The sequence below is a fragment of the Pseudophryne corroboree genome, chromosome 3 (assembly GCF_028390025.1).
Source record: "Pseudophryne corroboree isolate aPseCor3 chromosome 3, aPseCor3.hap2, whole genome shotgun sequence".
Taxonomy (NCBI): Eukaryota; Metazoa; Chordata; class Amphibia; order Anura; family Myobatrachidae; genus Pseudophryne; species Pseudophryne corroboree.
In genome coordinates, this window is record NC_086446.1 from 111,896,898 (window position 1) to 111,913,621 (window position 16,724).

The 16,724-nt window shown below is 41.2% G+C and overlaps 50 non-coding genes and 24 pseudogenes across 50 annotated transcripts; all 74 read left to right on the plus strand.

Annotated features, from left to right (window-relative positions):
* Window positions 1–74: 74 nt before the first annotated feature.
* On the plus strand, window positions 75–193 carry LOC134885197 (5S ribosomal RNA). Its single transcript, XR_010169318.1, has one exon. It is a non-coding gene; the product is annotated as a 5S ribosomal RNA (ribosomal RNA).
* A 107-nt stretch (window positions 194–300) lies between these two features.
* On the plus strand, window positions 301–419 carry LOC134890125 (5S ribosomal RNA; annotated as a pseudogene).
* A 107-nt stretch (window positions 420–526) lies between these two features.
* Window positions 527–645, plus strand: LOC135069716 (5S ribosomal RNA). Its single transcript, XR_010255899.1, has one exon. It is a non-coding gene; the product is annotated as a 5S ribosomal RNA (ribosomal RNA).
* Window positions 646–752: 107 nt separating this feature from the next.
* Window positions 753–871, plus strand: LOC135070192 (5S ribosomal RNA). Its single transcript, XR_010256364.1, has one exon. It is a non-coding gene; the product is annotated as a 5S ribosomal RNA (ribosomal RNA).
* Window positions 872–978: 107 nt separating this feature from the next.
* LOC134890032 (5S ribosomal RNA) lies at window positions 979–1,097 on the plus strand (annotated as a pseudogene).
* A 107-nt stretch (window positions 1,098–1,204) lies between these two features.
* LOC135068537 (5S ribosomal RNA) lies at window positions 1,205–1,323 on the plus strand. Its single transcript, XR_010254734.1, has one exon. It is a non-coding gene; the product is annotated as a 5S ribosomal RNA (ribosomal RNA).
* A 107-nt stretch (window positions 1,324–1,430) lies between these two features.
* LOC135060911 (5S ribosomal RNA) lies at window positions 1,431–1,549 on the plus strand. Its single transcript, XR_010247306.1, has one exon. It is a non-coding gene; the product is annotated as a 5S ribosomal RNA (ribosomal RNA).
* A 107-nt stretch (window positions 1,550–1,656) lies between these two features.
* On the plus strand, window positions 1,657–1,775 carry LOC135060923 (5S ribosomal RNA). The gene has a single exon (XR_010247318.1). It is a non-coding gene; the product is annotated as a 5S ribosomal RNA (ribosomal RNA).
* Window positions 1,776–1,882: 107 nt separating this feature from the next.
* Window positions 1,883–2,001, plus strand: LOC134885198 (5S ribosomal RNA). The gene has a single exon (XR_010169319.1). It is a non-coding gene; the product is annotated as a 5S ribosomal RNA (ribosomal RNA).
* Window positions 2,002–2,108: 107 nt separating this feature from the next.
* Window positions 2,109–2,227, plus strand: LOC134890126 (5S ribosomal RNA; annotated as a pseudogene).
* A 107-nt stretch (window positions 2,228–2,334) lies between these two features.
* LOC135069717 (5S ribosomal RNA) lies at window positions 2,335–2,453 on the plus strand. The gene has a single exon (XR_010255900.1). It is a non-coding gene; the product is annotated as a 5S ribosomal RNA (ribosomal RNA).
* A 107-nt stretch (window positions 2,454–2,560) lies between these two features.
* On the plus strand, window positions 2,561–2,679 carry LOC135070193 (5S ribosomal RNA). Its single transcript, XR_010256365.1, has one exon. It is a non-coding gene; the product is annotated as a 5S ribosomal RNA (ribosomal RNA).
* Window positions 2,680–2,786: 107 nt separating this feature from the next.
* Window positions 2,787–2,905, plus strand: LOC134890033 (5S ribosomal RNA; annotated as a pseudogene).
* Window positions 2,906–3,012: 107 nt separating this feature from the next.
* LOC135068538 (5S ribosomal RNA) lies at window positions 3,013–3,131 on the plus strand. The gene has a single exon (XR_010254735.1). It is a non-coding gene; the product is annotated as a 5S ribosomal RNA (ribosomal RNA).
* A 107-nt stretch (window positions 3,132–3,238) lies between these two features.
* Window positions 3,239–3,357, plus strand: LOC135063571 (5S ribosomal RNA). Its single transcript, XR_010249898.1, has one exon. It is a non-coding gene; the product is annotated as a 5S ribosomal RNA (ribosomal RNA).
* A 107-nt stretch (window positions 3,358–3,464) lies between these two features.
* On the plus strand, window positions 3,465–3,583 carry LOC135060934 (5S ribosomal RNA). The gene has a single exon (XR_010247329.1). It is a non-coding gene; the product is annotated as a 5S ribosomal RNA (ribosomal RNA).
* Window positions 3,584–3,690: 107 nt separating this feature from the next.
* On the plus strand, window positions 3,691–3,809 carry LOC135070747 (5S ribosomal RNA). The gene has a single exon (XR_010256900.1). It is a non-coding gene; the product is annotated as a 5S ribosomal RNA (ribosomal RNA).
* Window positions 3,810–3,916: 107 nt separating this feature from the next.
* On the plus strand, window positions 3,917–4,035 carry LOC134901045 (5S ribosomal RNA). Its single transcript, XR_010174542.1, has one exon. It is a non-coding gene; the product is annotated as a 5S ribosomal RNA (ribosomal RNA).
* Window positions 4,036–4,142: 107 nt separating this feature from the next.
* On the plus strand, window positions 4,143–4,261 carry LOC134894151 (5S ribosomal RNA; annotated as a pseudogene).
* Window positions 4,262–4,368: 107 nt separating this feature from the next.
* On the plus strand, window positions 4,369–4,487 carry LOC134890668 (5S ribosomal RNA; annotated as a pseudogene).
* A 107-nt stretch (window positions 4,488–4,594) lies between these two features.
* LOC135068604 (5S ribosomal RNA) lies at window positions 4,595–4,713 on the plus strand. The gene has a single exon (XR_010254798.1). It is a non-coding gene; the product is annotated as a 5S ribosomal RNA (ribosomal RNA).
* A 107-nt stretch (window positions 4,714–4,820) lies between these two features.
* On the plus strand, window positions 4,821–4,939 carry LOC135063748 (5S ribosomal RNA). Its single transcript, XR_010250071.1, has one exon. It is a non-coding gene; the product is annotated as a 5S ribosomal RNA (ribosomal RNA).
* Window positions 4,940–5,046: 107 nt separating this feature from the next.
* Window positions 5,047–5,165, plus strand: LOC134887726 (5S ribosomal RNA; annotated as a pseudogene).
* Window positions 5,166–5,272: 107 nt separating this feature from the next.
* On the plus strand, window positions 5,273–5,391 carry LOC134892947 (5S ribosomal RNA; annotated as a pseudogene).
* A 107-nt stretch (window positions 5,392–5,498) lies between these two features.
* On the plus strand, window positions 5,499–5,617 carry LOC135060945 (5S ribosomal RNA). Its single transcript, XR_010247340.1, has one exon. It is a non-coding gene; the product is annotated as a 5S ribosomal RNA (ribosomal RNA).
* A 107-nt stretch (window positions 5,618–5,724) lies between these two features.
* Window positions 5,725–5,843, plus strand: LOC135059588 (5S ribosomal RNA). The gene has a single exon (XR_010245989.1). It is a non-coding gene; the product is annotated as a 5S ribosomal RNA (ribosomal RNA).
* A 107-nt stretch (window positions 5,844–5,950) lies between these two features.
* On the plus strand, window positions 5,951–6,070 carry LOC134895473 (5S ribosomal RNA; annotated as a pseudogene).
* Window positions 6,071–6,177: 107 nt separating this feature from the next.
* On the plus strand, window positions 6,178–6,296 carry LOC134892443 (5S ribosomal RNA; annotated as a pseudogene).
* Window positions 6,297–6,403: 107 nt separating this feature from the next.
* Window positions 6,404–6,522, plus strand: LOC135064599 (5S ribosomal RNA). The gene has a single exon (XR_010250905.1). It is a non-coding gene; the product is annotated as a 5S ribosomal RNA (ribosomal RNA).
* Window positions 6,523–6,629: 107 nt separating this feature from the next.
* On the plus strand, window positions 6,630–6,748 carry LOC135063289 (5S ribosomal RNA). The gene has a single exon (XR_010249624.1). It is a non-coding gene; the product is annotated as a 5S ribosomal RNA (ribosomal RNA).
* Window positions 6,749–6,855: 107 nt separating this feature from the next.
* On the plus strand, window positions 6,856–6,974 carry LOC135066086 (5S ribosomal RNA). Its single transcript, XR_010252345.1, has one exon. It is a non-coding gene; the product is annotated as a 5S ribosomal RNA (ribosomal RNA).
* Window positions 6,975–7,081: 107 nt separating this feature from the next.
* LOC135060956 (5S ribosomal RNA) lies at window positions 7,082–7,200 on the plus strand. Its single transcript, XR_010247351.1, has one exon. It is a non-coding gene; the product is annotated as a 5S ribosomal RNA (ribosomal RNA).
* Window positions 7,201–7,307: 107 nt separating this feature from the next.
* On the plus strand, window positions 7,308–7,426 carry LOC135066087 (5S ribosomal RNA). Its single transcript, XR_010252346.1, has one exon. It is a non-coding gene; the product is annotated as a 5S ribosomal RNA (ribosomal RNA).
* Window positions 7,427–7,533: 107 nt separating this feature from the next.
* On the plus strand, window positions 7,534–7,652 carry LOC134887503 (5S ribosomal RNA; annotated as a pseudogene).
* A 107-nt stretch (window positions 7,653–7,759) lies between these two features.
* LOC134896073 (5S ribosomal RNA) lies at window positions 7,760–7,879 on the plus strand (annotated as a pseudogene).
* A 107-nt stretch (window positions 7,880–7,986) lies between these two features.
* On the plus strand, window positions 7,987–8,105 carry LOC135067647 (5S ribosomal RNA). Its single transcript, XR_010253858.1, has one exon. It is a non-coding gene; the product is annotated as a 5S ribosomal RNA (ribosomal RNA).
* Window positions 8,106–8,212: 107 nt separating this feature from the next.
* On the plus strand, window positions 8,213–8,331 carry LOC135067422 (5S ribosomal RNA). Its single transcript, XR_010253638.1, has one exon. It is a non-coding gene; the product is annotated as a 5S ribosomal RNA (ribosomal RNA).
* A 107-nt stretch (window positions 8,332–8,438) lies between these two features.
* Window positions 8,439–8,557, plus strand: LOC134884525 (5S ribosomal RNA). Its single transcript, XR_010168669.1, has one exon. It is a non-coding gene; the product is annotated as a 5S ribosomal RNA (ribosomal RNA).
* Window positions 8,558–8,664: 107 nt separating this feature from the next.
* LOC135065625 (5S ribosomal RNA) lies at window positions 8,665–8,783 on the plus strand. The gene has a single exon (XR_010251901.1). It is a non-coding gene; the product is annotated as a 5S ribosomal RNA (ribosomal RNA).
* Window positions 8,784–8,890: 107 nt separating this feature from the next.
* LOC134894326 (5S ribosomal RNA) lies at window positions 8,891–9,009 on the plus strand (annotated as a pseudogene).
* A 107-nt stretch (window positions 9,010–9,116) lies between these two features.
* On the plus strand, window positions 9,117–9,235 carry LOC135060968 (5S ribosomal RNA). Its single transcript, XR_010247362.1, has one exon. It is a non-coding gene; the product is annotated as a 5S ribosomal RNA (ribosomal RNA).
* Window positions 9,236–9,342: 107 nt separating this feature from the next.
* LOC135060979 (5S ribosomal RNA) lies at window positions 9,343–9,461 on the plus strand. The gene has a single exon (XR_010247373.1). It is a non-coding gene; the product is annotated as a 5S ribosomal RNA (ribosomal RNA).
* Window positions 9,462–9,568: 107 nt separating this feature from the next.
* On the plus strand, window positions 9,569–9,687 carry LOC135068495 (5S ribosomal RNA). The gene has a single exon (XR_010254694.1). It is a non-coding gene; the product is annotated as a 5S ribosomal RNA (ribosomal RNA).
* Window positions 9,688–9,794: 107 nt separating this feature from the next.
* Window positions 9,795–9,913, plus strand: LOC135063534 (5S ribosomal RNA). The gene has a single exon (XR_010249862.1). It is a non-coding gene; the product is annotated as a 5S ribosomal RNA (ribosomal RNA).
* A 107-nt stretch (window positions 9,914–10,020) lies between these two features.
* Window positions 10,021–10,139, plus strand: LOC135067648 (5S ribosomal RNA). Its single transcript, XR_010253859.1, has one exon. It is a non-coding gene; the product is annotated as a 5S ribosomal RNA (ribosomal RNA).
* A 107-nt stretch (window positions 10,140–10,246) lies between these two features.
* LOC135062075 (5S ribosomal RNA) lies at window positions 10,247–10,365 on the plus strand. Its single transcript, XR_010248434.1, has one exon. It is a non-coding gene; the product is annotated as a 5S ribosomal RNA (ribosomal RNA).
* A 107-nt stretch (window positions 10,366–10,472) lies between these two features.
* Window positions 10,473–10,591, plus strand: LOC135059418 (5S ribosomal RNA). The gene has a single exon (XR_010245821.1). It is a non-coding gene; the product is annotated as a 5S ribosomal RNA (ribosomal RNA).
* Window positions 10,592–10,698: 107 nt separating this feature from the next.
* On the plus strand, window positions 10,699–10,817 carry LOC134895117 (5S ribosomal RNA; annotated as a pseudogene).
* Window positions 10,818–10,924: 107 nt separating this feature from the next.
* Window positions 10,925–11,043, plus strand: LOC135060991 (5S ribosomal RNA). The gene has a single exon (XR_010247385.1). It is a non-coding gene; the product is annotated as a 5S ribosomal RNA (ribosomal RNA).
* A 107-nt stretch (window positions 11,044–11,150) lies between these two features.
* On the plus strand, window positions 11,151–11,269 carry LOC134901520 (5S ribosomal RNA). The gene has a single exon (XR_010175010.1). It is a non-coding gene; the product is annotated as a 5S ribosomal RNA (ribosomal RNA).
* Window positions 11,270–11,376: 107 nt separating this feature from the next.
* On the plus strand, window positions 11,377–11,495 carry LOC135068496 (5S ribosomal RNA). Its single transcript, XR_010254695.1, has one exon. It is a non-coding gene; the product is annotated as a 5S ribosomal RNA (ribosomal RNA).
* A 107-nt stretch (window positions 11,496–11,602) lies between these two features.
* On the plus strand, window positions 11,603–11,722 carry LOC134893123 (5S ribosomal RNA; annotated as a pseudogene).
* Window positions 11,723–11,829: 107 nt separating this feature from the next.
* Window positions 11,830–11,948, plus strand: LOC135061824 (5S ribosomal RNA). Its single transcript, XR_010248193.1, has one exon. It is a non-coding gene; the product is annotated as a 5S ribosomal RNA (ribosomal RNA).
* A 107-nt stretch (window positions 11,949–12,055) lies between these two features.
* On the plus strand, window positions 12,056–12,174 carry LOC134889480 (5S ribosomal RNA; annotated as a pseudogene).
* A 107-nt stretch (window positions 12,175–12,281) lies between these two features.
* On the plus strand, window positions 12,282–12,400 carry LOC135061862 (5S ribosomal RNA). The gene has a single exon (XR_010248230.1). It is a non-coding gene; the product is annotated as a 5S ribosomal RNA (ribosomal RNA).
* A 106-nt stretch (window positions 12,401–12,506) lies between these two features.
* Window positions 12,507–12,625, plus strand: LOC134892079 (5S ribosomal RNA; annotated as a pseudogene).
* Window positions 12,626–12,732: 107 nt separating this feature from the next.
* LOC134888431 (5S ribosomal RNA) lies at window positions 12,733–12,851 on the plus strand (annotated as a pseudogene).
* A 107-nt stretch (window positions 12,852–12,958) lies between these two features.
* LOC134894132 (5S ribosomal RNA) lies at window positions 12,959–13,078 on the plus strand (annotated as a pseudogene).
* Window positions 13,079–13,185: 107 nt separating this feature from the next.
* Window positions 13,186–13,304, plus strand: LOC135067649 (5S ribosomal RNA). Its single transcript, XR_010253860.1, has one exon. It is a non-coding gene; the product is annotated as a 5S ribosomal RNA (ribosomal RNA).
* A 107-nt stretch (window positions 13,305–13,411) lies between these two features.
* LOC135062076 (5S ribosomal RNA) lies at window positions 13,412–13,530 on the plus strand. Its single transcript, XR_010248435.1, has one exon. It is a non-coding gene; the product is annotated as a 5S ribosomal RNA (ribosomal RNA).
* A 107-nt stretch (window positions 13,531–13,637) lies between these two features.
* Window positions 13,638–13,756, plus strand: LOC134901202 (5S ribosomal RNA). The gene has a single exon (XR_010174693.1). It is a non-coding gene; the product is annotated as a 5S ribosomal RNA (ribosomal RNA).
* A 107-nt stretch (window positions 13,757–13,863) lies between these two features.
* Window positions 13,864–13,983, plus strand: LOC134896024 (5S ribosomal RNA; annotated as a pseudogene).
* A 107-nt stretch (window positions 13,984–14,090) lies between these two features.
* On the plus strand, window positions 14,091–14,209 carry LOC134887852 (5S ribosomal RNA; annotated as a pseudogene).
* Window positions 14,210–14,316: 107 nt separating this feature from the next.
* LOC135062077 (5S ribosomal RNA) lies at window positions 14,317–14,435 on the plus strand. The gene has a single exon (XR_010248436.1). It is a non-coding gene; the product is annotated as a 5S ribosomal RNA (ribosomal RNA).
* Window positions 14,436–14,542: 107 nt separating this feature from the next.
* On the plus strand, window positions 14,543–14,661 carry LOC134901203 (5S ribosomal RNA). The gene has a single exon (XR_010174694.1). It is a non-coding gene; the product is annotated as a 5S ribosomal RNA (ribosomal RNA).
* A 107-nt stretch (window positions 14,662–14,768) lies between these two features.
* Window positions 14,769–14,888, plus strand: LOC134896092 (5S ribosomal RNA; annotated as a pseudogene).
* Window positions 14,889–14,995: 107 nt separating this feature from the next.
* On the plus strand, window positions 14,996–15,114 carry LOC134893501 (5S ribosomal RNA; annotated as a pseudogene).
* A 107-nt stretch (window positions 15,115–15,221) lies between these two features.
* LOC134885957 (5S ribosomal RNA) lies at window positions 15,222–15,340 on the plus strand. Its single transcript, XR_010170057.1, has one exon. It is a non-coding gene; the product is annotated as a 5S ribosomal RNA (ribosomal RNA).
* Window positions 15,341–15,447: 107 nt separating this feature from the next.
* Window positions 15,448–15,566, plus strand: LOC135061003 (5S ribosomal RNA). The gene has a single exon (XR_010247396.1). It is a non-coding gene; the product is annotated as a 5S ribosomal RNA (ribosomal RNA).
* Window positions 15,567–15,673: 107 nt separating this feature from the next.
* LOC135068137 (5S ribosomal RNA) lies at window positions 15,674–15,792 on the plus strand. Its single transcript, XR_010254344.1, has one exon. It is a non-coding gene; the product is annotated as a 5S ribosomal RNA (ribosomal RNA).
* Window positions 15,793–15,899: 107 nt separating this feature from the next.
* Window positions 15,900–16,019, plus strand: LOC134891740 (5S ribosomal RNA; annotated as a pseudogene).
* A 107-nt stretch (window positions 16,020–16,126) lies between these two features.
* On the plus strand, window positions 16,127–16,245 carry LOC135058458 (5S ribosomal RNA). Its single transcript, XR_010244887.1, has one exon. It is a non-coding gene; the product is annotated as a 5S ribosomal RNA (ribosomal RNA).
* Window positions 16,246–16,352: 107 nt separating this feature from the next.
* LOC135067586 (5S ribosomal RNA) lies at window positions 16,353–16,471 on the plus strand. Its single transcript, XR_010253798.1, has one exon. It is a non-coding gene; the product is annotated as a 5S ribosomal RNA (ribosomal RNA).
* Window positions 16,472–16,578: 107 nt separating this feature from the next.
* On the plus strand, window positions 16,579–16,697 carry LOC135067200 (5S ribosomal RNA). The gene has a single exon (XR_010253422.1). It is a non-coding gene; the product is annotated as a 5S ribosomal RNA (ribosomal RNA).
* Window positions 16,698–16,724: the final 27 nt, after the last annotated feature.

The following is a 16,724-nucleotide window of genomic DNA, read 5'->3' on the forward strand; positions in this document are numbered from 1 at the left end:
TTCCATTTTCAAACGTATTCATTTATGAACCAGTAGTTAGAAGTAGAAAAGTTCTAACAGAAACCACAAAGCTCATCTACAGCCACACCACACTGGATACGCCCAATCTCATCTGATCTTGGAAGCTAAGCAGTGTTGGGCCTGGTTAGTACTTGGATGGGAGACCACCTAGTAATACAAGGTGCTGTAGATATTTTTATAATGCCAACACCGTTCTGTTGATGCATTCCATTTTCAAACGTATTCATTTATGAACCAGTAGTTAGAAGTAGAAAAGTTCTAACAGAAACCAGAAATTTCATCTACAGCAGCACCACACTGGATATGCCCAATCTCATCTGATCTTGGAAGCTAAGCAGTGTTGGGCCTGGTTAGTACTTGGATGGGAGACCACCTGGGAATACAAGGTGCAGTAGATATTTTTATACTACAAACACCGTTCTGTTGATGCATTCCATTTTCAAACGTATTCATTTATGAACCAGTAGTTGGAAGTAGAAAAGTTCTAACAGAAACCATAAAGCTCTTCTACAGCCACACCACACTGGATATGCCCAATCTCATCTGATCTTGGAAGCTAAGCAGTGTTGGGCCTGGTTAGTACTTGGATGGGAGTCCACCTGGGAATACAAGGTGCTGTAGATAATTTTATACTGCCAACACCGTTCTGTTGATGCATTCCATTTTAAAACGTATTCATTTATGAACCAGTAGTTAGAAGTAGAAAAGTTCTAACAGAAACCACAAAGTTCATCTACAGCCACACCATATTGGATACGCCCAATCTCATCTGATCTTGGAAGCTAAGCAGTGTTGGGCCTGGTTAGTACTTGGATGGGAGACTACCTGGGAATACAAGGTGCTGTAGATATTTTTATACTGCCAACACCGTTCTGTTGATGCATTCCATTTTCAAACGTATTCATTTATGAACCAGTAGTTAGTAGTAGAAAAGTTCTAACAGAAACCACAAAGCTCATCTAAAGCCACACCACACTGGATACACCCAATCTCATCTGATATTGGAAGCTAAGCAGTGTTGGGTCTGGTTAGTACTTGGATGGGAGACCACCTGGGAATACAAGGTGCTGTAGATATTTTTATACTGCCAACACCGTTCTGTTGATGCATTCCATTTTCAAACGTATTCATTTATGAACCAGTAGTTAGAAGTAGAAAAGTTCTAACAGAAACCACAAAACTCATCTACAGCCACACCACATTGGATACGCCCAATCTCATCTGACCTTGGAAGCTAAGCAGTGTTGGGCCTGATTAGTACTTGGATGGGAGTCCACCTGGGAATACAAGGTGCTGTAGATAATTTTATACTGCCAACACCGTTCTGTTGATGCATTCCATTTTAAAACGTATTCATTTATGAACCAGTAGTTAGAAGTAGAAAAGTTCCTTCAGAAACCACAAAGTTCATCTACAGCCACACCACACTGGATACGCCCAATCTCATCTGATCTTGGAAGCTAAGCAGTGTTGGGCCTGGTTAGTACTTGGATGGGAGACCACCTGGGAATACAAGGTGCTGTAGATACTTTTATACTGCCAACACCGTTCTGTTGATGCATTCCATTTTCAAACGTATTCATTTATGAACCAGTAGTTAGAAGTATAAAAGTTCTAACAGAAACCACAAAGCTCATCTACAGCCACACCACACTGGATACGCCCAATCTCATCTGATCTTGGAAGCTAAGCAGTGTTGGGCCTGGTTAGTACTTGGATGGGAGACCACCTGGGAATACAAGGTGCTGTAGATATTTTTATACTGCCAACACCGTTCTGTTGATGCATTCCATTTTCAAACGTATTCATTTATGAACCAGTAGTTAGAAGTAGAAAAGTTCTAACAGAAACCACAAAGCTCATCTACAGCCACACCACACTGGATACGCCCAATCTCATCTGATCTTGGAAGCTAAGCAGTGTTGGGCCTGGTTAGTACTTGGATGGGAGACCACCTAGTAATACAAGGTGCTGTAGATATTTTTATAATGCCAACACCGTTCTGTTGATGCATTCCATTTTCAAACGTATTCATTTATGAACCAGTAGTTAGAAGTAGAAAAGTTCTAACAGAAACCAGAAATTTCATCTACAGCAGCACCACACTGGATATGCCCAATCTCATCTGATCTTGGAAGCTAAGCAGTGTTGGGCCTGGTTAGTACTTGGATGGGAGACCACCTGGGAATACAAGGTGCAGTAGATATTTTTATACTACAAACACCGTTCTGTTGATGCATTCCATTTTCAAACGTATTCATTTATGAACCAGTAGTTGGAAGTAGAAAAGTTCTAACAGAAACCATAAAGCTCTTCTACAGCCACACCACACTGGATATGCCCAATCTCATCTGATCTTGGAAGCTAAGCAGTGTTGGGCCTGGTTAGTACTTGGATGGGAGTCCACCTGGGAATACAAGGTGCTGTAGATAATTTTATACTGCCAACACCGTTCTGTTGATGCATTCCATTTTAAAACGTATTCATTTATGAACCAGTAGTTAGAAGTAGAAAAGTTCTAACAGAAACCACAAAGTTCATCTACAGCCACACCATATTGGATACGCCCAATCTCATCTGATCTTGGAAGCTAAGCAGTGTTGGGCCTGGTTAGTACTTGGATGGGAGACTACCTGGGAATACAAGGTGCTGTAGATATTTTTATACTGCCAACACCGTTCTGTTGATGCATTCCATTTTCAAACGTATTCATTTATGAACCAGTAGTTAGTAGTAGAAAAGTTCTAACAGAAACCACAAAGCTCATCTAAAGCCACACCACACTGGATACACCCAATCTCATCTGATATTGGAAGCTAAGCAGTGTTGGGTCTGGTTAGTACTTGGATGGGAGACCACCTGGGAATACAAGGTGCTGTAGATATTTTTATACTGCCAACACCGTTCTGTTGATGCATTCCATTTTCAAACGTATTCATTTATGAACCAGTAGTTAGAAGTAGAAAAGTTCTAACAGAAACCACAAAACTCATCTACAGCCACACCACATTGGATACGCCCAATCTCATCTGACCTTGGAAGCTAAGCAGTGTTGGGCCTGATTAGTACTTGGATGGGAGTCCACCTGGGAATACAAGGTGCTGTAGATAATTTTATACTGCCAACACCGTTCTGTTGATGCATTCCATTTTAAAACGTATTCATTTATGAACCAGTAGTTAGAAGTAGAAAAGTTCCTTCAGAAACCACAAAGTTCATCTACAGCCACACCACACTGGATACGCCCAATCTCATCTGATCTTGGAAGCTAAGCAGTGTTGGCCCTGGTTAGTACTTGGATGGGAGACCACCTGGGAATACAAGGTGCTGTAGATACTTTTATACTGCCAACACCGTTCTGTTGATGCATTCCATTTTCAAACGTATTCATTTATGAACCAGTAGTTAGAAGTATAAAAGTTCTAACAGAAACCACAAAGCTCATCTACAGCCACACCACACTGGATACGCCCAATCTCATCTGATCTTGGAAGCTAAGCAGTGTTGGGCCTGGTTAGTACTTGGATGGGAGACCACCTGGGAATACAAGGTGCTGTAGATATTTTTATACTACCAACACCGTTCTGTTGATGCATTCCATTTTCAAACGTATTCATTTATGAACCAGTAGTTAGAAGTAGAAAAGTTCTAACAGAAACCACAAAGCTCATCTACAGCCACACCACTCTGGATATGCCCAATCTCATCTGATCTTGGAAGCTAAGCAGTGTTGGGTCTGGTTAGTACTTGGATGGGAGACCACCTGGGAATACAAGGTGCTGTAGATATTTTTATACTACCAACACCGTTCTGTTGATGCATTCCATTTTAAAACGTATTCATTTATGAACCAGTAGTTAGAAGTAGAAAAGTTCTAACAGAAACCATAAAGCTTATCTACAGCCACACCACACTGGATACGCCCAATCTCATCTGATCTTGGAAGCTAAGCAGTGTTGGGCCTGGTTAGTACTTGGGTGGGAGACCACCTGGGAATACAAGGTGCTGTAGATATTTTTATACTACCAACACCGTTCTGTTGATGCATTCCATTTTCAAACGTATTCATTTATGAACCAGTAGTTAGAAGTAGAAAAGTACTAACAGAAACCATAAAGCTCTTCTACAGCCACACCACACTGGATATGCCCAATCTCATCTCATCTTGGAAGCTAAGCAGTGTTGGGCCTGGTTAGTACTTGGATGGGAGACCACCTGGGAATACAAGGTGCTATAGATAATTTTATACTGCCAACACCGTTCTGTTGATGCATTCCATTTTAAAACGTATTCATTTATGAACCAGTAGTTAGAAGTAGAAAAGTTCTAACAGAAACCAGAAAGTTCATCTACAGCAGCACCACACTGGATATGCCCAATCTCATCTGATCTTGGAAGCTAAGCAGTGTTGGGCCTGGTTAGTACTTGGATGGGAGTCCACCAGGGAATACAAGGTGCTGTAGATAATTTTATACTGCCAACACCGTTCTGTTGATGCATTCCATTTTAAAACGTATTCATTTATGAACCAGTAGTTAGAAGTAGAAAAGTTCTAACAGAAACCACAAAGTTCATCTACAGCCACACCACATTGGATACGCCCAATCTCATCTGATCTTGGAAACTAAGCAGTGTTGGGCCTGGTTAGTACTTGGATGGGAGACCACCTGGGAATACAAGGTGCTGTAGATATTTTTATACTGCCAACACCGTTCTGTTGATGCATTCCATTTTCAAACGTATTCATTTATGAACCAGTAGTTAGTAGTAGAAAAGTTCTAACAGAAACCACAAAGCTCATCTACAGCCACACCACACTGGGTACGCCGAATCTCATCTGATCTTGGAAGCTAAGCAGTGTTGGGCCTTGTTAGTACTTGGATGGGAGACCACCTGGGAATACAAGGTGCTGTAGATATTTTTATACTGCCAACACCGTTCTGTTGATGCATTCCATTTTCAAACGTATTCATTTATGAACCAGTAGTTAGAAGTAGAAAAGTTCTAACAGAAATCACAAAGCTCATCTACAGCCACACCACACTGGGTACGCCGAATCTCATCTGATCTTGGAAGCTAAGCAGTGTTGGGCCTGGTTAGTACTTGGATGGGAGTCCACCTGGGAATACAAGGTGCTGTAGATAATTTTATACTGCCAACACCGTTCTGTTGATGCATTCCATTTTAAAACGTATTCATTTATGAACCAGTAGTTAGAAGTAGAAAAGTTCTAACAGAAACCACAAAGTTCATCTATAGCCACACCACAATGGATACGCCCAAGCTCATCTGATCTTGGAAGCTAAGCAGTGTTGAGCCTGGTTAGTACTTGGATGGGAGACCACCTGGGAATACAAGGTGCTGTAGATATTTTTATACTGCCAACACCGTTCTGTTGATGCATTCCATTTTAAAACGTATTCATTTATGAACCAGTAGTTAGAAGTAGAAAAGTTCCTTCAGAAACCACAAAGTTCATCTACAGCCACACCACACTGGATACGCCCAATCTCATCTGATCTTGGAAGCTAAGCAGTGTTGGGCCTGGTTAGTACTTGGATGGGAGACCACCTGGGAATACAAGGTGCTGTAGATAATTTTATACTGCAAACACCGTTCTGTTGATGCATTCCATTTTAAAACGTATTCATTTATGAACCAGTAGTTAGAAGTAGAAAAGTTCTAACAGAAACCAGACAGTTCATCTACAGCAACACCACACTGGATACGCCCAATCTCATCTGATCTTGGAAGCTAAGCAGTGTTGGGCCTGGTTAGTACTTGGATGGGAGACCACCTGGGAATACAAGGTGCTGTAGATATTTTTATACTACCAACACCGTTCTGTTGATGCATTCCATTTTCAAACGTATTCATTTATGAACCAGTAGTTAGAAGTAGAAAAGTACTAACAGAAACCATAAAGCTCTTCTACAGCCACACCACACTGGATATGCCCAATCTCATCTGATCTTAAAAGCTAAGCAGTGTTGGGCCTGGTTAGTACTTGGATGGGAGACCACCTGGGAATACATAGGTGCTATAGATAATTTTATACTGCCAACACCGTTCTGTTGATGCATTCCATTTTCAAACGTATTCATTTATGAACCAGTAGTTAGAAGTAGAAAAGTTCTAACAGAAACCACAAAGCTCATCTATAGCCACACCACACTGGATACGCCCAATCTCATCTGATCTAGTAAGCTAAGCAGTGTTGGGCCTGGTTAGTACTTGGATGGGAGACCACCTGGGAATACAAGGTGCTGTAGAAATTTTTATACTACCAACACCGTTCTGTTGATGCATTCCATTTTCAAACTTATTCATTTATGAACCAGTAGTTAGAAGTAGAAAAGTACTAACAGAAACCATAAAGCTCTTCTACAGCCACACCACACTGGATACGCCGAATCTCATCTGATCTTGGAAGCTAAGCAGTGTTGGGCCTGGTTAGTACTTGGATGGGAGACCACCTGGGAATACTAGGTGCTGTAGATAATTTTATACTGCCAACACCGTTCTGTTGATGCATTCCATTTTAAAACTTATTCATTTATGAACCAGTAGTTAGAAGTAGACAAGTTCTAACAGAAACCAGAAAGCTCATCTACAGCAACACCACACTGGATACGCCCAATCTCATCTGATCTTGGAAGCTAAGCAGTGTTGGGCCTGGTTAGTACTTGGATGGGAGACCACCTGGGAATGCAAGGTGCTGTAGATATTTTTATACTGCCAACACCGTTCTGTTGATGCATTCCATTTTCAAACGTATTCATTTATGAACCAGTAGTTAGAAGTAGAAAAGTTCTAACAGAAACCACAAAGCTTATCTACAGCCACACCACACTGGATACGCCCAATCTCATCTGATCTTGGAAGCTAAGCAGTGTTGGGCCTGGTTAGTAATTGGATGGGAGACCACCTGGGAATACAAGGTGCTGTAGATATTTTTATACTGCCAACACCGTTCTGTTGATGCATTCCATTTTCAAATGTATTCATTTATGAACCAGTAGTTAGAAGTAGAAAAGTTCTAACAGAAACTGCAAAGCTCATCTACAGCCACACCACACTGGATACGCCCAATCTCATCTGATCTTGGAAGCTAAGCAGTGTTGGGCCTGGTTAGTACTTGGATGGGAGACCACCTGGGAATACAAGGTGCTGTAGATATTTTTATACTGCCAACACCGTTCTGTTGATGCATTCCATTTTCAAACGTATTCATTTATGAACCAGTAGTTAGAAGTAGAAAAGTTCTAACATAAACCACAAAGCTCATCTACAGCCACACCACACTGGATACGCCCAATCTCATCTGATCTTGGAAGCTAAGCAGTGTTGGGCCTGGTTAGTAATTGGATGGGAGACCACCTGGGAATACAAGGTGCTGTAGATATTTTTATACTGCCAACACCGTTCTGTTGATGCATTCCATTTTAAAATGTATTCATTTATGAACCAGTAGTTAGAAGTAGAAAAGTTCTAACAGAAACCAGAAAGTTCATCTACAGCAACACCACACTGGATACGCCCCATCTCATCTGATCTTGGAAGCTAAGCAGTGTTGGGCCTGGTTAGTACTTGGATGGGATACCACCTGGGAATACAAGGTGCTGTAGATATTTTTATACTATCAACACCGTTCTGTTGATGCATTCCATTTTCAAACGTATTCATTTATGAACCAGTAGTTAGAAGTAGAAAAGTACTAACAGAAACCATAAAGCTCTTCTACAGCCACACCACACTGGATATGCCCAATCTCATCTGATCTTTAAAGCTAAGCAGTGTTGGTCCTGGTCAGTACTTGGATGGGAGACCACCTGGGAATACATAGGTGCTGTAGATATTTTTATACTGCCAACACCGTTCTGTTGATGCATTCCATTTTCAAACGTATTCATTTATGAACCAGTAGTTAGAAGTAGAAAAGTTCTAACAGAAACCACAAAGCTTATCTACAGCCACACCACACTGGATACGCCCAATCTCATCTGATCTAGGAAGCTAAGCAGTGTTGGGCCTGATTAGTACTTGGATGGGAGACCACCTGGGAAAACAAGGTGCTGTAGATATTTTTATACTACGTACACCGTTCTGTTGATGCATTCCATTTTCAAACGTATTCATTTATGAACCAGTAGTTAGAAGTAGAAAAGTTCTAACAGAAACCATAAAGCTCATCTACAGCCACACCACACTGGATACGCCCAATCTCATCTGATCTTGGAAGCTAAGCAGTGTTGGATCTGGTTAGTACTTGGATGGGAGACCACCTGGGAATACAAGGTGCTGTAGATATTTTTATACTGCCAACACCGTTCTGTTGATGCATTCAATTTTCAAATGTATTCATTTATGAACCAGTAGTTAGAAGTTGAAAAGTTCTAACAGAAACCACAAAGTTCGTCTACAGCCACACCACATTGGATACGCCCAATCTCATCTGATCTTGGAAACTAAGCAGTGTTGGGCCTGGTTAGTACTTGGATGGGAGACCACCTGGGAATACAAGGTGCTGTAGATATTTTTATACTGCCAACACCGTTCTGTTGATGCATTCCATTTTCAAACGTATTCATTTATGAACCAGTAGTTAGTAGTAGAAAAGTTCTAACAGAAACCACAAAGCTCATCTACAGCCACACCACACTGGGTACGCCCAATCTCATCTGATCTTGGAAGCAAAGCAGTGTTGGGCCTGGTTAGTACTTGGATGGGAGACCACCTGGGAATACAAGGTGCTGTAGATATTTTTATACTGCCAACACCGTTCTGTTGATGCATTCCATTTTAAAACGTATTCATTTATGAACCAGTAGTTAGAAGTAGAAAAGTTCTAACAGAAACCACAAAGTTCATCTATAGCCACACCACATTGGATACGCCCAAGCTCATCTGATCTTGGAAGCTATGCAGTGTTGGCCCTGGTTAGTACTTGGATGGGAGACCACCTGGGAATACAAGGTGCTGTAGATATTTTTATACTGCCAACACCGTTCTGTTGATGCATTCCATTTTAAAACTTATTCATTTATGAACCAGTAGTTAGAAGTAGAAAAGTTCCTTCAGAAACCACAAAGTTCATCTACAGCCACACCACACTGGATACGCCCAATCTCATCTGATCTTGGAAGCTAAGCAGTGTTGGGCCTGGTTAGTACTTGGATGGGAGACCACCTGGGAATACAAGGTGCTGTAGATATTTTTATACTGCCAACACCGTTCTGTTGATGCATTCCATTTTCAAACGTATTCATTTATGAACCAGTAGTTAGAAGTAGAAAAGCTCTAACAGAAACCACAAAGCTCATCTACAGCCACACCACACTGGATACGCCCAATCTCATCTGATCTTGGAAGCTAAGCAGTGTTGGGCCTGGTTAGTACTTGGATGGGAGACCACCTGGGAATACAAGGTGCTGTAGATATTTTTATACTACCAACACCGTTCTGTTGATGCATTCCATTTTCAAACGTATTCATTTATGAACCAGTAGTTAGAAGTAAAAAAGTACTAACAGAAACCATAAAGCTCTTCTACAGCCACACCACACTGGATATGCCCAATCTCATCTGATCTTGGAAGCTAAGCAGTGTTGGGCCTGGTTAGTACTTGAATGGGAGACCACCTGGGAATACAAGGTGCTGTAGATAATTTTATACTGCCAACACCGTTCTGTTGATGCATTCCATTTTAAAACATATTCATTTATGAACCAGTAGTTAGAAGTAGAAAAGTTCTAACAGAAACCAGAAAGTTCATCTACAGCAACACCACACTGGATACGCCCAATCTCATCTGATCTTGGAAGCTAAGCAGTGTTGGGCTTGGTTAGTACTTGGATGGGAGACCACCTGGGAATACAAGGTGCTGTAGATATTTTTATACTACCAACACCGTTCTGTTGATGCATTCCATTTTCAAACGTATTCATTTATGAACCAGTAGTTAGAAGTAGAAAAGTTCTAACAGAAACCACAAAGCTTATCTACAGCCACACCACACTGGATACGCCCAATCTCATCTGATCTAGGAAGCTAAGCAGTGTTGGGCCTGATTAGTACTTGGATGGGAGACCACCTGGGAAAACAAGGTGCTGTAGATATTTTTATACTACGTACACCGTTCTGTTGATGCATTCCATTTTCAAACGTATTCATTTATGAACCAGTAGTTAGAAGTAGAAAAGTTCTAACAGAAACCATAAAGCTCATCTACAGCCACACCACACTGGATACGCCCAATCTCATCTGATCTTGGAAGCTAAGCAGTGTTGGGTCTGGTTAGTACTTGGATGGGAGACCACCTGGGAATACAAGGTGCTGTAGATATTTTTATACTGCCAACACCGTTCTGTTGATGCATTCCATTTTCAAACGTATTCATTTATGAACCAGTAGTTAGTAGTAGAAAAGTTCTAACAGAAACCACAAAGCTCATCTACAGCCACACCACACTGGGTACGCCCAATCTCATCTGATCTTGGAAGCTAAGCAGTGTTGGGCCTGGTTAGTACTTGGATGGGAGACCACCTGGGAATACAAGGTGCTGTAGATATTTTTATACTGCCAACACCGTTCTGTTGATGCATTCCATTTTAAAACGTATTCATTTATGAACCAGTAGTTAGAAGTAGAAAAGTTCTAACAGAAACCACAAAGTTCATTTATAGCCACACCACATTGGATACGCCCAAGCTCATCTGATCTTGGAAGCTATGCAGTGTTGGCCCTGGTTAGTACTTGGATGGGAGACCACCTGGGAATACAAGGTGCTGTAGATATTTTTATACTGCCAACACCGTTCTGTTGATGCATTCCATTTTAAAACTTATTCATTTATGAACCAGTAGTTAGAAGTAGAAAAGTTCCTTCAGAAACCACAAAGTTCATCTACAGCCACACCACACTGGATACGCCCAATCTCATCTGATCTTGGAAGCTAAGCAGTGTTGGGCCTGGTTAGTACTTGGATGGGAGACCACCTGGGAATACAAGGTGCTGTAGATATTTTTATACTGCCAACACCGTTCTGTTGATGCATTCCATTTTCAAACGTATTCATTTATGAACCAGTAGTTAGAAGTAGAAAAGCTCTAACAGAAACCACAAAGCTCATCTACAGCCACACCACACTGGATACGCCCAATCTCATCTGATCTTGGAAGCTAAGCAGTGTTGGGCCTGGTTAGTACTTGGATGGGAGACCACCTGGGAATACAAGGTGCTGTAGGTATTTTTATACTACCAACACCGTTCTGTTGATGCATTCCATTTTCAAACGTATTCATTTATGAACCAGTAGTTAGAAGTAGAAAAGTACTAACAGAAACCATAAAGCTCTTCTACAGCCACACCACACTGGATATGCCCAATCTCATCTGATCTTGGAAGCTAAGCAGTGTTGGGCCTGGTTAGTACTTGAATGGGAGACCACCTGGGAATACAAGGTGCTGTAGATAATTTTATACTGCCAACACCGTTCTGTTGATGCATTCCATTTTAAAACATATTCATTTATGAACCAGTAGTTAGAAGTAGAAAAGTTCTAACAGAAACCATAAAGCTCTTCTACAGCCACACCACACTGGATATGCCCAATCTCATCTGATCTTAGAAGCTAAGCAGTGTTGGGCCTGGTTAGTACTTGGATGGGAGACCACCTGCGAATACATAGGTGCTGTAGATAATTTTATACTACCAACACCGTTCTGTTGATGCATTCCATTTTCAAACTTATTCATTTATGAACCAGTAGTTAGAAGTAGAAAAGTACTAACAGAAACCATAAAGCTCTTCTACAGCTACACCACACTGGATATGCCCAATCTCATCTGATCTTGGAAGCTAAGCAGTGTTGGGCCTGGTTAGTACTTGGATGGGAGACCACCTGGGAATACTAGGTGCTGTAGATAATTTTATACTGCCAACACCGTTCTGTTGATGCATTCCATTTTAAAACTTATTCATTTATGAACCAGTAGTTAGAAATAGAAAAGTTCTAACAGAAACCACAAAGCTTATCTACAGCCACACCACACTGGATATGCCCAATCTCACCTGATCTTGGAAGCTAAGCAGTGTTGGGCCTGGTTAGTAATTGGATGGGAGACCACCTGGGAATACAAGGTGCTGTAGATATTTTTATACTGCCAACACTGTTCTGTTGATGCATTCCATTTTCAAATGTATTCATTTATGAACCAGTAGTTAGAAGTAGAAAAGTTCTAACAGAAACTGCAAAGCTCATCTACAGCCACACCACACTGGATACGCCCAATCTCATCTGATCTTGGAAGCTAAGCAGTGTTGGGCCTGGTTAGTATTTGGATGGGAGACCACCTGGGAATACAAGGTGCTGTAGATATTTTTATACTGCCAACACGTTCTGTTGATGCATTCCATTTTCAAACGTATTCATTTATGAACCAGTAGTTAGAAGTAGAAAAGTTCTAACAGAAACCACAAAGCTCATCTACAGCCACACCACACTGGATATGCCCAATCTCATCTGATCTTGGAAGCTAAGCAGTGTTGATCCTGGTTAGTACTTGGATGGGAGACCACCTGGGAATACAAGATGCTGTAGATAATTTTATACTGCCAACACCGTTCTGTTGATGCATTCCATTTTAAAATGTATTCATTTATGAACCAGTAGTTAGAAGTAGAAAAGTTCTAACAGAAACCAGAAAGTTCATCTACAGCAACACAACACTGGATACGCCCAATCTCATCTGATCTTGGAAGCTAAGCAGTGTTGGGCCTGGTTAGTACTTGGATGGGATACCACCTGGGAATACAAGGTGCTGTAGATATTTTTATACTATCAACACCGTTCTGTTGATGCATTCCATTTTCAAACGTATTCATTTATGAACCAGTAGTTAGAAGTAGAAAAGTACTAACAGAAACCATAAAGCTCTTCTACAGCCACACCACACTGGATATGCCCAATCTCATCTGATCTTGAAAGCTAAGCAGTGTTGGTCCTGGTCAGTACTTGGATGGGAGACCACCTGGGAATACATAGGTGCTGTAGATATTTTTATACTGCCAACACCGTTCTGTTGATGCATTCCATTTTCAAACGTATTCATTTATGAACCAGTAGTTAGAAGTAGAAAAGTTCTAACAGAAACCACAAAGCTTATCTACAGCCACACCACACTGGATACGCCCAATCTCATCTGATCTAGGAAGCTAAGCAGTGTTGGGCCTGATTAGTACTTGGATGGGAGACCACCTGGGAAAACAAGGTGCTGTAGATATTTTTATACTACGTACACCGTTCTGTTGATGCATTCCATTTTCAAACGTATTCATTTATGAACCAGTAGTTAGAAGTAGAAAAGTTCTAACAGAAACCATAAAGCTCATCTACAGCCACACCACACTGGATACGCCCAATCTCATCTGATCTTGGAAGCTAAGCAGTGTTGGGTCTGGTTAGTACTTGGATGGGAGACCACCTGGGAATACAAGGTGCTGTAGATATTTTTATACTGCCAACACCGTTCTGTTGATGTATTCAATTTTCAAATGTATTCATTTATGAACCAGTAGTTAGAAGTAGAAAAGTTCAAACAGAAACCACAAAGCTCATCTACAGCCACACCACACTGGATACGCCCAATCTCATCTGATCTTGGAAGCTAAGCAGTGTTGGGCCTGGTTAGTACTTGGATGGGAGACCACTTGGGAATACAAGGTGCTGTAGATATTTTTATACTACCAATACCGTTCTGTTGATGCATTCCATTTTCAAACGTATTCATTTATGAACCAGTAGTTAGAAGTAGAAAAGTACTAACAGAAACCATAAAGCTCTTCTACAGCCACACCACACTGGATATGCCCAATCTCATCTGATCTTAAAAGCTAAGCAGTGTTGGTCCTGGTCAGTACTTGGATGGGAGACCACCTGGGAATACATAGGTGCTGTAGATATTATTATACTGCCAACACCGTTCTGTTGATGCATTCCATTTTCAAACGTATTCATTTATGAACCAGTAGTTAGAAGTAGAAAAGTTCTAACAGAAACCACAAAGCTTATCTACAGCCACACCACACTGGATACGCCCAATCTCATCTGATCTAGGAAGCTAAGCAGTATTGGGCCTGATTAGTACTTGGATGGGAGACCACCTGGGAAAACAAGGTGCTGTAGATATTTTTATACTACGTACACCGTTCTGTTGATGCATTCCATTTTCAAACGTATTCATTTATGAACCAGTAGTTAGAAGTAGAAAAGTTCTAACAGAAACCATAAAGCTCATCTACAGCCACACCACACTGGATACGCCCAATCTCATCTGATCTTGGAAGCTAAGCAGTGTTGGGTCTGGTTAGTACTTGGATGGGAGACCACCTGGGAATACAAGGTGCTGTAGATATTTTTATACTGCCAACACCGTTCTGTTGATGTATTCAATTTTCAAATGTATTCATTTATGAACCAGTAGTTAGAAGTAGAAAAGTTCAAACAGAAACCACAAAGCTCATCTACAGCCACACCACACTGGATACGCCCAATCTCATCTGATCTTGGAAGCTAAGCAGTGTTGGGCCTGGTTAGTACTTGGATGGGAGACCACTTGGGAATACAAGGTGCTGTAGATATTTTTATACTACCAATACCGTTCTGTTGATGCATTCCATTTTCAAACGTATTCATTTATGAACCAGTAGTTAGAAGTAGAAAAGTACTAACAGAAACCATAAAGCTCTTCTACAGCCACACCACACTGGATATGCCCAATCTCATCTGATCTTAAAAGCTAAGCAGTGTTGGTCCTGGTCAGTACTTGGATGGGAGACCCCCTGGGAATACATAGGTGCTGTAGATATTTTTATACTGCCAACACCGTTCTGTTGATGCATTCCATTTTCAAACGTATTCATTTATGAACCAGTAGTTAGAAGTAGAAAAGTTCTAACAGAAACCACAAAGCTTATGTACAGCCACACCACACTGGATACGCCCAATCTCATCTGATCTAGGAAGCTAAGCAGTGTTGGGCCTGATTAGTACTTGGATGGGAGACCACCTGGGAAAACAACGTGCTGTAGATATTTTTATACTACGTACACCGTTCTGTTGATGCATTCCATTTTCAAACGTATTCATTTATGAACCAGTAGTTAGAAGTAGAAAAGTTCTAACAGAAACCATATAGCTCATCTACAGCCACACCACACTGGATATGCCCAATCTCATCTGATCTTGGAAGCTAAACAGTGTTGGGTCTGGTTAGTACTTGGATGGGAGACCACCTGGGAATGCAAGGTGCTGTAGATATTTTTATACTGCCAACACCGTTCTGTTGATGCATTCAATTTTCAAATGTATTCATTTATGAACCTGTAGTTAGAAGTAGAAAAGTTCAAACAGAAACCACAAAGCTCATCTACAGCCACACCACACTGGATACGCCCAATCTCATCTGATCTTGGAAGCTAAGCAGTGTTGGGCCTGGTTAGTACTTGGATGGGAGACCACCTGGGAATACAAGGTGCTGTAGATATTTTTATACTACCAACACCGTTCTGTTGATGCATTCCATTTTCAAACTTATTCATTTATGAACCAGTAGTTAGAAGTAGAAAAGTACTAACAGAAACCATAAAGCTCTTCTATAGCCACACCACACTGGATATGCCCAATCTCATCTGATCTTGGAAGCTAAGCAGTGTTGGGCCTGGTTAGTACTTGGATGGGAGACCACCTGGGAATACAAGGTGCTGTAGATATTTTTGTACTACCAACACCGTTCTGTTGATGCATTCCATTTTCAAACGTATTCATTTATGAACCAGTAGTTAGAAGTAGAAAAGTACTAACAGAAACCATAAAGCTCTTCTACAGCCACACCACACTGGATTTGCCCAATCTCATCTGATCTTGGAAGCTAAGCAGTGTTGGGTCTGGTTAGTACTTGGATGGGAGACCACCTGGGAATACGTAGGTGCTGTAGATATTTTTATACTGCCAACACCGTTCTGTTGATGCATTCCATTTTCAAACCTATTCATTTATGAACCAGTAGTTAGAAGTAGAAAAGTTCTAACAGAAACCACAAAGCTCATCTACAGCCACACCACACTGGATACGCCCAATCTCATCTGATCTTGGAAGCTAAGCAGTGTTGGGCCTGGTTAGTACTTGGATGGGAGACCACCTGGGAATATAAGGTGCTGTAGATATTTTTAAACTGCCAACACCGTTCTGTTGATGCATTCCATTTTCAAATGTATTCATTTATGAACCAGTAGTTAGAAGTAGAAAAGTTCTAACAGAAACTGCAAAGCTCATCTACAGCCACACCACACTCGATACGCCCAATCTCATCTGATCTTGGAAGCTAAACAGTGTTGGGCCTGGTTAGTACTTGGATGGGAGACCACCTGGGAATACAAGGTGCTGTAGATATTGTTATACTACCAACACCGTTCTGTTGATGCATTCCATTTTCAAACATATTCATTTATGAACCAGTAGTTAGAAGTAGAAAAGTTCTAACAGAAACGACAAAGATCATCTACAGCCACACTACACTGGATACGCCCAATCTCATCTGATCTTGGAAGCTAAGCAGTGTTGGGCCTGGTTAGTACTTGGATGGGAGACCACCTGGGAATACAAGGTGCTGTAGAAATTTTTATACTACCAACACCGTTCTGTT